Raw genomic sequence first — 13,469 nt, forward strand, 5'->3', positions numbered from 1 at the left:
GTGGAAAAAGAATGACTATTGTGTATGACTCCCATGAGTTTGGAGGACTGTGTCTATACATCTCTCCAATAACTCAAATATCTTGACTCAAAATCTTGAGTTCATTAAGAATCTTTGGATTCATCTTCAATGCCTCCTCCTTCATCTTACCCCAGACATGCTCAATAATGTCCATGTCTGGTAACTGGGCTGGCCAATCATGGAGCACCTTGACCTTCTTTGCTTTCAGGAACTTTGATGTGGAGGCTGAAGTATGAGAAGGAGCGCTATCCTGCTGAAGAATGTGCCCTATCCTGTGGTTTTTAATGTAATGGGCAGCTCAAATGTGTTTATACCTCAGGCTGTTGATGTTGCCATCCACTCTGCAGATCTCTTGCACGCCCCCATACTGAATGTAACCCCAAACCCTGATTTCTTCCTTCACTCGACTGTTTTCTGTGAGAATATTGGGTCTATGCAAGCTCCAATTGGTCTTCTGCAGTATTTGTGATGATTGGGATGCAGTTCAACACATGATTCATAGGAAAACTCTACTTTCCCCTAATGAGACCCGACAAGACTTTTGTCAGGTGTGTATATATATATATATATACTGTAGGCGACGCGGTGGCACAGGGGGTTGCCTGTTGTCGTTTCTGTGTGGAGTTTGCATGTTCACCCCGTGTTCACATGTGGTATAGATGAATTGGGTAAGCTAAATTATCCGTAGTGTATGTGTGTGAATGCGTGTGTATGGATGTGTCCCAGTGATGGGTTGTGGCTGGAAGGGCATCCGCTGTGTAAAACATATGCTGGATAAGTTGGCGGTTCATTCCGCTGTGGCGACCCCAGATTAATAAAGGGACTAAACTGATAAGAAAATTAAAAGATAATTATTGAATATGATTTTATTAATCTATTGACAACTGTAGTTTTCAGCAAAACAGATTTCAACCATTCTATCTTGCATTTGAGCTCCATGATTGCCTTAGTGTATTGGTATTGCAAAACAGCCATTTTACAGTTTAACCACAGTGGCCATCTTTGCATCGTAAATCTTGGTTATATAGACATTTACAGAAACCTTAAGCTCAGATAATCAGAGCTCACTGGAACAAATTTTTTCAAGCACATAACAAGGTACATGTAGACATATAAATCATTTGTAAATCACATTGATTTACAACTCAAGATCCAAATGTCCGAGATCACAGAAAGTTTTACATTTAGGATCAGTTTACTACAAAGCATGAAAGATTTGTGTGTTTATTGGAGGATCTAAGTAGATACGCTGAACATTTCTCATAATCTTCATGTAAAAGAAAACATAAAAACCCACTTTCAGGCTGATTATGTAATGAGGGAGCAGAATTTCACAGATATATGCTTCTATGGCACAATTACCCTGTGAAGATTATGTGTTTGTGATTCCACTGGTAACAGAGCCTGCTTTATTCATGTGCTTTGAGCTTTTGAAGAGATGTAATATAAGCATAGTTATATACAATAGCTTAATGTATGTCAGATATGTCTTAAATAGTGATTGTCAACCTGGTGGCGATTTGAGATAAAAAAAATATTTTCAGTTTTGCAATATTAACATAATCTGAATTCCAATAATAATGGCAACAAAAATTATAAGTATTTTATTAAACCAAGAGGTACAAATTACAAGTAGAACAGATAAAATTGAAAGATAATAAAAAAAAAAACTTTTTTTCTAATTAAAAGACAGAATTTTTGTTGTGTATGTGTGAATGGGTGTGTATGAATGTTTCCCAGTACTGGAATGCAGATGGAAGGGCAACTGCTGTGTAAAACATATGTTGGATAATTTGGCGGTTCATTCTGCTGTGGCGACCCCTGATAAATAAAGGGACTAAGTTCAAGGAAAATTAATGAATGAATAATTTTTTTATGTTGCTACAGTTTTGCTGCATTCACTGCATTCACTCTAAAAGTAGATTACATACAAAGTCAATGCAAATGCTGAAATATAGGGGGATTTCTGCTTGCCGGCATGAATGACACAGAATGTGTGATGCATTTAGCTACCACAAAAGCTGAGAATTCATCTCAATCTTGACTTCCATGCAATTTCAAATAAATAAAATCTAGCAAAAAATTAGCTTGATGAGCAAAAATATCCTGCCAGTAACCTAGAGTGAGTGTTGTGGTGCTCTGCATTTAGTGTGAACCCAGGATTGGAGATCCATCCCTTTAAAATATACAGATCTGGGTCCCTGAAGACCCAAATATGCAGTGGTGAAAAGAGTACTAAAAAATCATACTCAAGTAAAAGTACCATTACTTGCCTAAAAATGTAGTGCAAGTAGAGTAAAAGTATCTGTTAAAAGTATCTTTGAGTATCTAAATATTACTTAAAGTAGCCCTTTTATAAGTACTCAAGAGTAGTGAGTATTGAGTATATGTGAGCGACTCATGCGTTTACATGCAATTTGTGCATGGATGTGTAAACGTAACATTCTGTAGTGCATTAGTAATAGTTTAAGGGCATTTGGTGGTTTCAGTCCTTAATACAGTTAACATCCATTTTCTCATCGGTGACATGCAGTGTATAAAGTCTTTCGATCATTGTGTGTAAACATTTTAGACATCTTCTTGCACACTTTTAATGCTTCCAATCAGTTTGTTGCATTTATGAAGCGCTAATGTCTTGCGGTAGTTCAGTATGATGCAATTTACTTTCTATGTGCGATTTGATTGGACAAGAATCACAAGACTGATTGTTCTACTTTAGCCAATCCCCAAAGACAAGAAAAAAAGTGACTGCAGGTTGAAGGAAAGTGGAGTAAAAGTACAGATAAAGCACTGTACTCAAGAGAAAGTAAAAGTACACATTTTTAAAACTAATTAGTAAACTACAATTCCTGATAAAACTACTCAATTACAGTAGTTTGAGTATTTGTAATTTGTTACCTTACACTACTACAAATATGTACAGTAATAGTGACTGGCGAAATATGCATGCATTTAAAAGGTAAGCCAGCACTCACTTTTGGGATTTACACCCATTTTTAAATAGTAACAGTTTTTGACCCCAGTGAGCTACAAACAATAATTAGGTATCATTGGAAAGAAGACACTTTGAGCTTTACTATGGTCCACCTACAAAATTCATGCTTAAAAATATATAAAAAGTTATACATTATAAAAAAAATTGTACTGTTCAATATTTGTTTTTTATATACAAGCACATAAAATCAGTTCAGTTACTCCCATAAACCATGAAAGCATACTGGGGCCTATAGGAAAAAATGTGTATGAAGATAAATAATTCACGTTTAGTCCTTAAGCAGATGTCTTTGTCCATAGCGACCAAATAAGGAGGCTGTTATATTGTTGGCACTAGGAGTCGCTGTGAAAAGATAAGGATGGAGAGTGTTTAGAAAGTGAAGAAGTGTATGGTGGTGACAGATGCACATGGATTAAAAAGACTTCACTCGAGTTTCTACATCTGCCTCATGTTGATTTATTCAGTAAGCGGACACAACAGAGGCATTCAGTGATTCCACAAGAAGAGGCAATACACACAAGAAATGCTAATTACACAAATAAACTGTTAGTGCTCAGAGAATTAAGCGCTATAGTAAGGAGGGAGGAGGTTTTTAATAGAGAGAGAGAAGATTGTTTCTACAGGTGGTTTGTCAATCCCACTCACCTGTGTGAGGCACACTTGATAAATGCACTGTGAGGTTGTTGTTATTTTTTTGTAGATATGGAGAACATCTATGGTGTAAATGTGCAAAAGTGTCTGATAGATGAAAGTGTGTCTTTTTTACAGGTGGTTTGTCAAGCCCACTCATCTATGTGAGGCACACTTTGAATTGCATAATGTTTTGGGGTTGTTGTGTGGTGTAGTGAGCGGAGAGAAGAAGGTGTCCTCGTTTTGTTCATATGGGTTTAGGTGATCATGGAAGATATAGGTTTTTAGTTGCCGATTAAATGATACTAGTGTCTGTGTGAGAATTGGAAGATCATTCCACCAGCGAGGAACCCTGAATTTACCAACCCAGGCTCATTCTGAAAATGTAGTCCTATGGACGTTTCTGGAGACCATGAAATAATACGTCCCGGAAGGTACGTATTTTTGCAGTTTTTGTTTTCAAGAATTCATGAGAGGCCACTGTGTGCACTTTCTCATATCTCAAATTTCTCTCGCGAGTGCCGTTCGCGCCCACTGTTCTCACGTAAACCCACCAGAGGCCACTGTTGACTGACTGTCTGTCTGACTGACTGAATGACTGACTGGCCAATTGACCAATCGACTGACCCCACTTACTTCCCTAAACCCAACCAACAATTTACAAAAGCCGTCCAGAAAAAGAAAAGCCCTCATCTGATTTTTAACACATTTTCAGATTTTAACACATTTTCACCGTTTTCACTTGTTCATTTTATTTTTTGGATTCTGTTTTTGTCTTACCTGATTTTTGGAACCATTCTTCCCTGGACTTGAACCCCATCGTGGTCAACTCCTTTCTGCGTCTCCAGTCCACCGATGTACACGACGAGCTAACTGGACAAACTGCAGCGGGAAAGCCCTATATATGGAGGTAAGCGGACAGCTGGTAAGCGTGAAAAGGAACGGCGTCATACCGCCCCGTAGCGTTCGTTAAAAAATGAAATGCAGCCATACATACCTCCGGCTACATAATTTGCAGCCTCCAAAAATGTCCATGGATCTGCATTTTCTGAATGAGCAGTTTACATTTTAATAATTTGTGAAACACTATATAGATCAAACATGCTCTATTAGGCAGTTTTACAAAGAAAAAGAAACATTTGCTTGTCCTCAGAAAACGACAAAAGTAAATAAGCTGCATTAGCGTTGGATTACATCAGTAAACAGTAACAAAAGTGCCTCATGCACGCAAAACTCAACATTATAAATCTCCCATAAGCCAAATGGGAGATAAATCTGTGTTTATATAGCTCAAATACCCTAAACATCTTCTGCTCCGATGAAATCCGTTTTTGACTCGGTTTTGCGGCGTGTTAGAACAGTTGTGCTCTGCTAACCCATTAAGACATAAACAAACTGCGTCTTACCCTCAACTGAGCTGACTAAAGGCTGGATATATCCCATAATGCATTGCCTGAAAGCTTCCGAAAAGGCTAAGATAAAGCCATCGGGGTTGGGGGTCTTGGATAGGTAGTCAACAGGGGTCACAACCTCCTCTGTATCTGCTTCTCGAGCTCCTGTTCCTCCGCCATTGTTTGACCCACTTTCTCTCACTGCTTCTCATAGAAACTGTATTGATTGGGGTTTCTATTTGCTTCTCCCTCTCAGCGTTCTTGCTTTCTGGTTCCCCTGTGAGACGATGCTCCTTTCTGAAGTTTTTTTTTCTTCTTATATATGATGGGATAAGACTGCTGTATCTGTTTCTTTCTCTCTTTTCTTGTTATATGCACCTGAATTGATGCTCATTACTTTTCTATTTAACACTGCTGTCTTTTCTTTTTTTTCAGTAGGCATGTGTAATCTAGTGCATGCATGTTACATGTAATAAGTTGAGGATGTGAGAAATTGTAACAATTGAGTCGGTGTGGCAACAGAGGTGAGGGGTCAAATGCAGTTTATTTACTCTGAGTCAAGCAGGCAACGGTCAAAGCAGGAGCAAACAGAAGCATGAGGGTAATCCAAAAGTGTAGTAATGTTAATAGGCAAAATGGTCAAAACAGGCAGCAAAACAACATAAACAAGACAAGAGTCAAAAGAAAGGCAAGACTAGACTGGGGATGGCTGATGCAAAACTGACATTTCTATGAAGTGTCAAGATCCCAAAGCCCAAGTTTTTCGAAACACTGCACCGAAGCATGATCCGAAACACCCAGGTCATGTGACTAAAATGTTTCGAAACACCAGGTCACGTGACGTCAAGCGATTCAAAGCATTGATAATTTAAGAAGCGTTTCGAGACGTGGTGAATCTGCATTTGACTGACAGGGTAGAAAAAAAAACGTATGTATCTCATGAGTTCACGTCCCGACTTGTACAAATACAGTTCTCTGAAATTATGACTTGATGTATTTTAAAAATGTTACTTATTTATGACCAAAACAAGACATATTTTTGACAAAGTGTTCATTTGGATGTCAGACCAATGTTAAAAACAAACACGTTACAAGAACAGAGCATTTAAAAACTAACATGCTAGTCAGGAACTCTCACCGCTTCACTTAATCACGTGAAACCTCGTCTCTACAATGTGGAGTTTAATACCTCAATTTGCTTAACTGTTTCTTTACTGAAGCCGTTCCAGAGCAAGACATAAAAATGACCACTAGGTGTCACTGTAGAAATTGGTTTCCAAAAGGTTTTGACACTGAAGCTTTGACATATTTGCTTCAACTGGTTCAGTATTTTATGAACCCTCGTTTTTCCCACCACTAGACTAGATGTGGGAACACGTAGAAATTCATTCATTCATTTTCTTTTCGGCTCAGTCCGTTTATTAATCCAGGGTCGCCACTTATCTAGCACGTTTTTACGCAGTGGATGCCCTTCCAGCCGCAACCCATATCTGGGAAACATCCACACATACTCACTCACACTCATACACTAAGGACAATTTAGCCTACCCAATTCACCTGTACCGCATGTCTTTATACTGTGGGGGAAACCGGAGCACCCGGAGGAAACCCACGCGAACGCAGGGAGAACATGCAAACTCAACACAGAAAAGCCAACTGACCAAGCTGATGCTCGAACCAGCGACCTTCTTGCTGTGAGGCGACAGCACTACCTACTGCGCCACTGCGTTGCCCAACACTTAGAAATGTTACAGCAAATTAGACTCAGCACTGTGTGTGTGCAAGTGTGGTGTAATATCAGTCCATGATGAGCTTCCAGTTGTGTGTATGTAATCAGGGGTGGTCCAGAACTGGTGTGTGAGTGAGGTGCCTGATGGGGAATATAGTGCAGAATTGGAAATTCGCTGAGTATTTCCAACGATCTGCAAGGGCTAAATTGCTGGTGATCATGACAGAAACAAACAATATATTTTATTATATTTTATATTTTTCAATTGTTTATACTTGTTTATATGGTTGGGTGCCTCAAACAATGTGGTATTGTCATATAATATATACAGTTTATCTCAAGTTAGAAATGGATCATAAAAGTTGCATTAAGTTTGAAAATGTATTTTAAATTGCATATACTTATATTTAATTTATGAGTCATTTTTCTAAATATTGCATTTAATCTTTTTGAAAATTATTATTTTATTTAATGTTCTTTTTACTCAATCTGGTAATCAGAGGTTACTATATTTTTAATAATAGAATAGAATAGAATAGAATAGAATAGAATAGAATAGAATAGAACAGAATATATGTTTTTAAAAATAATATTCTTCATTTACAGAAAATTAGTAAATTATCGAATATTTTATTTTCTTTTTAAAAATATTATTTATTATTTGTTTACAATATAATGGAATAGCATTTTGTATGGCAAGCTATTTGATATTAACCTTCATTCATTATACATAAGATGACATACAAAATAAATATCATTATAATCATTAAATATGATTCATTTGTGAATATTGAAGGGGTGGTCCACTACGATATCATATTTTAAACTGTAGTTTATGTGTAATGTATCTGTGTGAACATAAACAACAGCTCTGGGGACTACAAAAAATACATCCAGGCTAGTGAGATCACAAATGCTTCAGGTTACGCCCATACACCACGCACATCTATCCCGCGCAGCAAAGGGGCGTGGCCAGAGGTGCTGTAATGTTACAGCAGAGAAAGCTAAAATGCTGTCCAAATGCTGCTATTTCCACAGAACTTCTGCTTCTGTATTTATGCTTCCTAAAGGACATGACACTAAGACAGAAGTGCTTACTGTTTAATTTTAATTATGTTCCAGAGAATTATAAAAAACAAAGATATAGCTAGCATTTGACATAGGAAAACTTCCAGAATCTCTCCCAGTTCAGTGCTGAATTTGGCTAAAAACTCCTCAAAGAAGGAGCAGCTCCATTCATAATAGACTGCTGTGGATTGTGAGTATTTTTATTTGTTAAAATTGATCTATTACATGCACAGTGTCTAACGTTAACAGTATGTGGTAGCGAGGATGTAAACAAGGATGTAAACTACGGGAAATGCTCTTTGGCACTGCTAACAATTTAGCTACAATTTCATATTTATCAGTCAACCCCCTGTAAACACTCACAAACTTCAGCAGCACTGCAGTGTCTCTCTATGTGGCCACTTTCCCTGCATTCTACATCACAAATAACAAACAGACAAAATATGTGTAAATGTTTCATTTTCCTCTTCATTTTATGTCTAATTCAGACTCACACTGACAAGGCACATTATGTTAGCTGACCAATCAGAGCCTCTTGAGGGCGGGCCTTTTAAAGAACTAGGAAATATGATAGTCATTTTCATTTTAATGCAGTATTATATAATCAAAGGAAGATATATATATATATATATATATAAAAAACATGATTTTCTACAAATGAAGCATGAGCACACATTTCCTTGTCTCGTATAAACACAACCAAGTCTTAAAAATACACGTTGGACCACCCCTTCAATACAATTACTGATCTATTTTAATACATTTGGATAGTAATTTACTTCCATTAATTGCAACTGATAATTAATTGAACTGTTAATATGGCAAACATGCATTAAATGCTGTAATTGATCTGAAAAAAAAAAACAAATAAATAAATGCTGTTATCTTTTTATATCATCAATATGAAATATTAATAGAGTACATCACAGATTTTTTTACATAATGCAATAAAACATATGCTCTGTAATGTTTTATCTCATTAGTTCTAAATATTCACAGAAGTGTTCGGGGGTTTGTAACCTCATGAGCACAGCTCGGAGTGTAATTCCCCCGTCTGTTATATAGCCTACGTTGTGTTTTAACACACTCATGGGTGTTTTTTCTGAGCTCTTCTTGGGGGAGAGAGAAGAGGAGGGTGAGCCGAGGTGAGAGAAGAAATGAAAAACTAAATTAGAGGAGTTGGTCAGGCGAGAAAGGGAGGGATGGAGAAAGGAACTGAGAGATGGGGGAGGAGAGACCTAATGAGGGAGTGTTTGCGTCTTCATCAGCATGAGTTTACTGAGACAAAGATGTGTTTATGTGTGGGTGGAACTGTAAGTGTGTGTGTCTGCAGAGCATTTGATGGTCCTGCTTCATAGTTAGGGTTACAGAGTCCAAGAAAACCCTTAAACACTGTGTACAACTGAATTAAACCTTTGTTATGTAACACACTGTGCACTATACTGACATGAATAAAATGCTTCTGGGACTCTTCAAGACATTCTTCACTTGGCATATGATAAAATGTGTGAAAAATAGCTTCATTTTACTGTACTTAGGTGTGTGATATTATAATATTTCTATATGATATTATATTTTTTGTTAACAGGGGATTTATTGTGTAAAAAAGACTTTTATAAGGGGTTAAAACCCAGTTGTGTGGTGGTGTCAATATAGCCAGCCTGGTAAAAATTTATTAATTGCGTTTTTTATAACTACACTTGATAAAAACAGTCAAAGAAACACATTAATTGACCTTTTCCCTTTGTACATGTCATCAGAGGGGAAAACCTCGCCCATCATTAGCATAGACAGCCCTGAGTGAGAAGCAGCCATCCACCATTGAAAGATAATGTCAGCATCTAGTAGGCAGACCCCCCAGTTTTTCACACGTTCACTGAATCCATAGCAAAATAAACAAAAAGTCAAATTTTTTTGCTATCCTGTAATTAAAAAAATCACTAAAATGTAAATAATCTCATAAAACATCAAATTCCAAACCATATAATCTAAATATTTATTTCAGTTTGCAACAATTGTTTTACATGACTTATAGACGTTGCATACAGAGCACACGTCATGTATTTGAGTGTCTCTTGAAAAATGACGTCTAGCCTGCACCCTCAGTACATGGAAGGGGAAGGGGCCAATGCAAACATGCGATTAGACATCCTATGGCACAAATTGGGTGTTTTGTGCATTTGACGAGTTTCAGTCTGCAAAAAAAGTGTGAGCAAACATCTAACAAACAGAGCAATGGAACAGATGGAAAAGCAAGCAGCTTACAATGATGGAGGTTGGTTCAAGGATGACGGTCGCTGGATGTGACCTAATTGAAGGACATTATTTGTGCTTCACATGTGTGGCTGGTATTATGATGTTCGTGAAATTGCTAAATCATTTTATTTAACTCTTTATTTGCAGTTAATGAGAGAAAACGCTTCCCTGCGATAAGTTTTAAGGCAATCTGTGTTTTAGATGTGTTATGGTAGGGGAAGCCCTAATGCATTTTCTACGTCTGAGGTACATGATGTCAGACGCTCCAGGGAGTGAAGTCTGAGAGAGAGAAGGAAAGATTGTGGATAAAAATAAAAATTTTACAACCTTCCTTTGGATTAATCCCTAATGTTTTAGATCTGTTTTAGATCTTGTCTTGACAAGAGACCAAAATAAAGAAGCTTTATTTTTTTGATTTGTGTCATTGTTTCAGATTGCACACCTAACATAGTAGGCTACCTAATATGGTAAATAAGATTGTTTTAAATAAGTAAATAAGATGTTTTTAAATATTTATATATATTTTTAATCGCAAAATTGTCTGCAAATTCCTGGGAATTACTATCTCAAAATCAGTCATTTTTATTGCAAAAAATCAAAAAAAAAAATCTTGAAAACTTACGGGGGTCAAAGTAGGTATTTTAGATGTATATATATACGTTTTAGGATGTACAAATTAACACTGTAGTCTCTACCTACTTCTGAGTCGATTCTTTTGACATTTTATTCAAAAGTCCTATTTTGAATCTGCCGCTATGGTGACACATTCATAGCTCCACCCACTTTTGAAAAGAGTGCTGGGAGAACAATTTTATTTAAATTTAAAGCAACAGTCACCAAAATGGCACAATTTGGATTAAAGCCTATAAGGGTAGTTTCAGAGAGATATAACACATTACTTGTGGGGCATTTTGAGCTGAAACTTCACATACACACTCTAGCAACAGCAGGAGACTTATTTGATATCTTGTAAAAATGGGCATAACAGGCCCCCATTAATACTGGTATATTGATGAGTGTTTTTTTGTAATTGTAGCTTAACTGCTTTAGGCCCATCATTGATAAAGTAAATATGACTCTAAAATAGCACTTAGGTAATGAGTAGAGATTTTTGGCCCATTAATGAGTCTATCATCATTATTTACTTGTGTAAATGTATATTTATTCAGTTTTTACATTTATTTCAGTAATAAAATTGAATTATATGAAAGCTTTCATTTGATTTATTACAATGCAGTTTGTAAAGTAATGTTTTTTGTCTTTTAGAAAATATGTTATATGAGAGACTTGCTTTGCTTACCAAATAAAGTGGATCTGGATGGATTTGCATTGTAAACTTTAAATAAAAGTTTTTAAAAAAGTAATTGTTTTTATTTAATATATTAAGTTTTTAGTTATGATAATCCCAAAATCATTCCGCCAAAATTGCAGATTTTTTTACAAAGTTCTCCACAAAAGTAGCAAAAATGTCCGCAGATTCTGTCTGGCCTTAGTAATGAGTGATTCATTGAATCATTTATTCAAACAATTCATTCAAAGTGTATGTGTTTAGGAATGGATCCTTGAATTGTTGACACAAATGATTCATTGAAAAAATACTCATTAAAGAAAAAACACAGTGTTGCTTTGAGACCCATAAATGTTTAGCTTTGTATTTCAAAAAATTTTCTTTGACAAAACAGAAAAAACATCCAATATCGTGTCAGAAATGTAACTCTCTCACTCCAAATGTTTCTTGAACTGTTGTATAAAATGAATACCGCACTTGTTACCATGCGGATAGTAAGGAACAGAGCGCTCTGTTCAATTAAATCATATTTTAATAAAACATGTTTTCATAACTTGAATACACTCATTCTGACTCCATTCTAATAAATTTCATCACACATTCTGTGCTTTGGGACTCTCAAGATGTGTTTTTGAAAAATGAGTGGTGTACTTGATTATAAGCTCGCACGTAATTAAAACAACAATTACAATTTCATCACAGCTTGCACAACCCTAAATTGCTTAGCATAACAACAATTTCAGATGACTTTTTTTCATCTCAAATACAGTAACTAAAGGTTTTTAACTTCATATAAATACTTGCCTTTTAAAAGAAAATACATTTTAAATGCTTCTGACATTTTAAACGTGCTGCCCTTATTATTTTTTCTTTTTTTGAGACTTTACAGATAGAGCTTTAATAAAAATACACTCAAAGATCAAACATTTCCAAAACTTGAATGCCTTTCATTCATTTTCCTTTGGCTTAGTCCTTTGTTCATCAGGGGTCGCCACAGCGGAATGAACCGCCAACTTATCCAGCATATGTTTTATACAGAGGATGCTCTTCCAGCTGCAACCCAGTACTGGGAAACACCCATACACACTCAGACACACTCATACACTTCAGTGAATTTAGTTTATTTAATTCACCTGTACCTAATGTCTTTGAACAATGAGGAAACCCACGCGGACATGAAAAGAACATACAAACTCCTCACAGAAGTGCCAACTGACCCAGCGGAGACTCGAACCAGTGACCTTCTTGCTAAGAGGCTACAGTGTTAACCACTGAGCAACCATGTCACCCCTGGAATTCCTTTCACTTTTAATAATTACAACTTCCCTTCCATTTTTTGTTTATACTTTTTTTTTTACTCATATCAATGCCATTTGTAACTTTTAAAAAGAGTGTTGCCATATGAAAATTAACCATGATTTTATTATGGTAAAAGTAAAGTATCAATGATTTTATTTGTGCATTAACTAACGTGTATAATTACATTTTATAGTATATAACTACAAATAACTATGACTACTGTATAAAAACCACGATGACGGTGTGGTTATCATGGATGAAATTCAATAAATATAGCATTTTGATTTTGTTTGAAGTGAAACCATGGTTAAACCGAGGTCTCTGGAGATTGTGCAGCACCATTGATGTTATCCAAGACCTGTGAAGCGATTATGCCAACCATCGAGTACCTCAAGGACAACACTTATGAAAAGATGATGCTAACCATACAGGACTTATAGAGGTCTCCATAATCCTGGACGAGACATTATCCTGAGCAGATTCTGTGGCGGTCATGAAAGAGTGGAGAGCATGAGACTGATTCCTGAAAGACCCCAGTGACACATGAGTCTCTGCATCCAGTGGGCCAGCCTAATCACCTGGAGGTAATCTACTCACCCCTCCAGCTTCTCCACTATGGATGTCCAGCATTCTCCAGCCTCCAGCGCCTAGACTGCAGTTCTGCACAAAAAGTTTGGCCAGAGGAGAAATGGTCGTGCCCAACAGAGCCTGGTTTCTCTTTAGGTTTTTTCCTTCACTTTCCTCAATTGGTGAAGTTTTGTTCCTCGCTACTGCCACCACTAGCTTGCTTAG

This window comes from Danio aesculapii, chromosome 23 (assembly GCF_903798145.1).
Source record: "Danio aesculapii chromosome 23, fDanAes4.1, whole genome shotgun sequence".
NCBI classification, from domain to species: domain Eukaryota; kingdom Metazoa; phylum Chordata; class Actinopteri; order Cypriniformes; family Danionidae; genus Danio; species Danio aesculapii.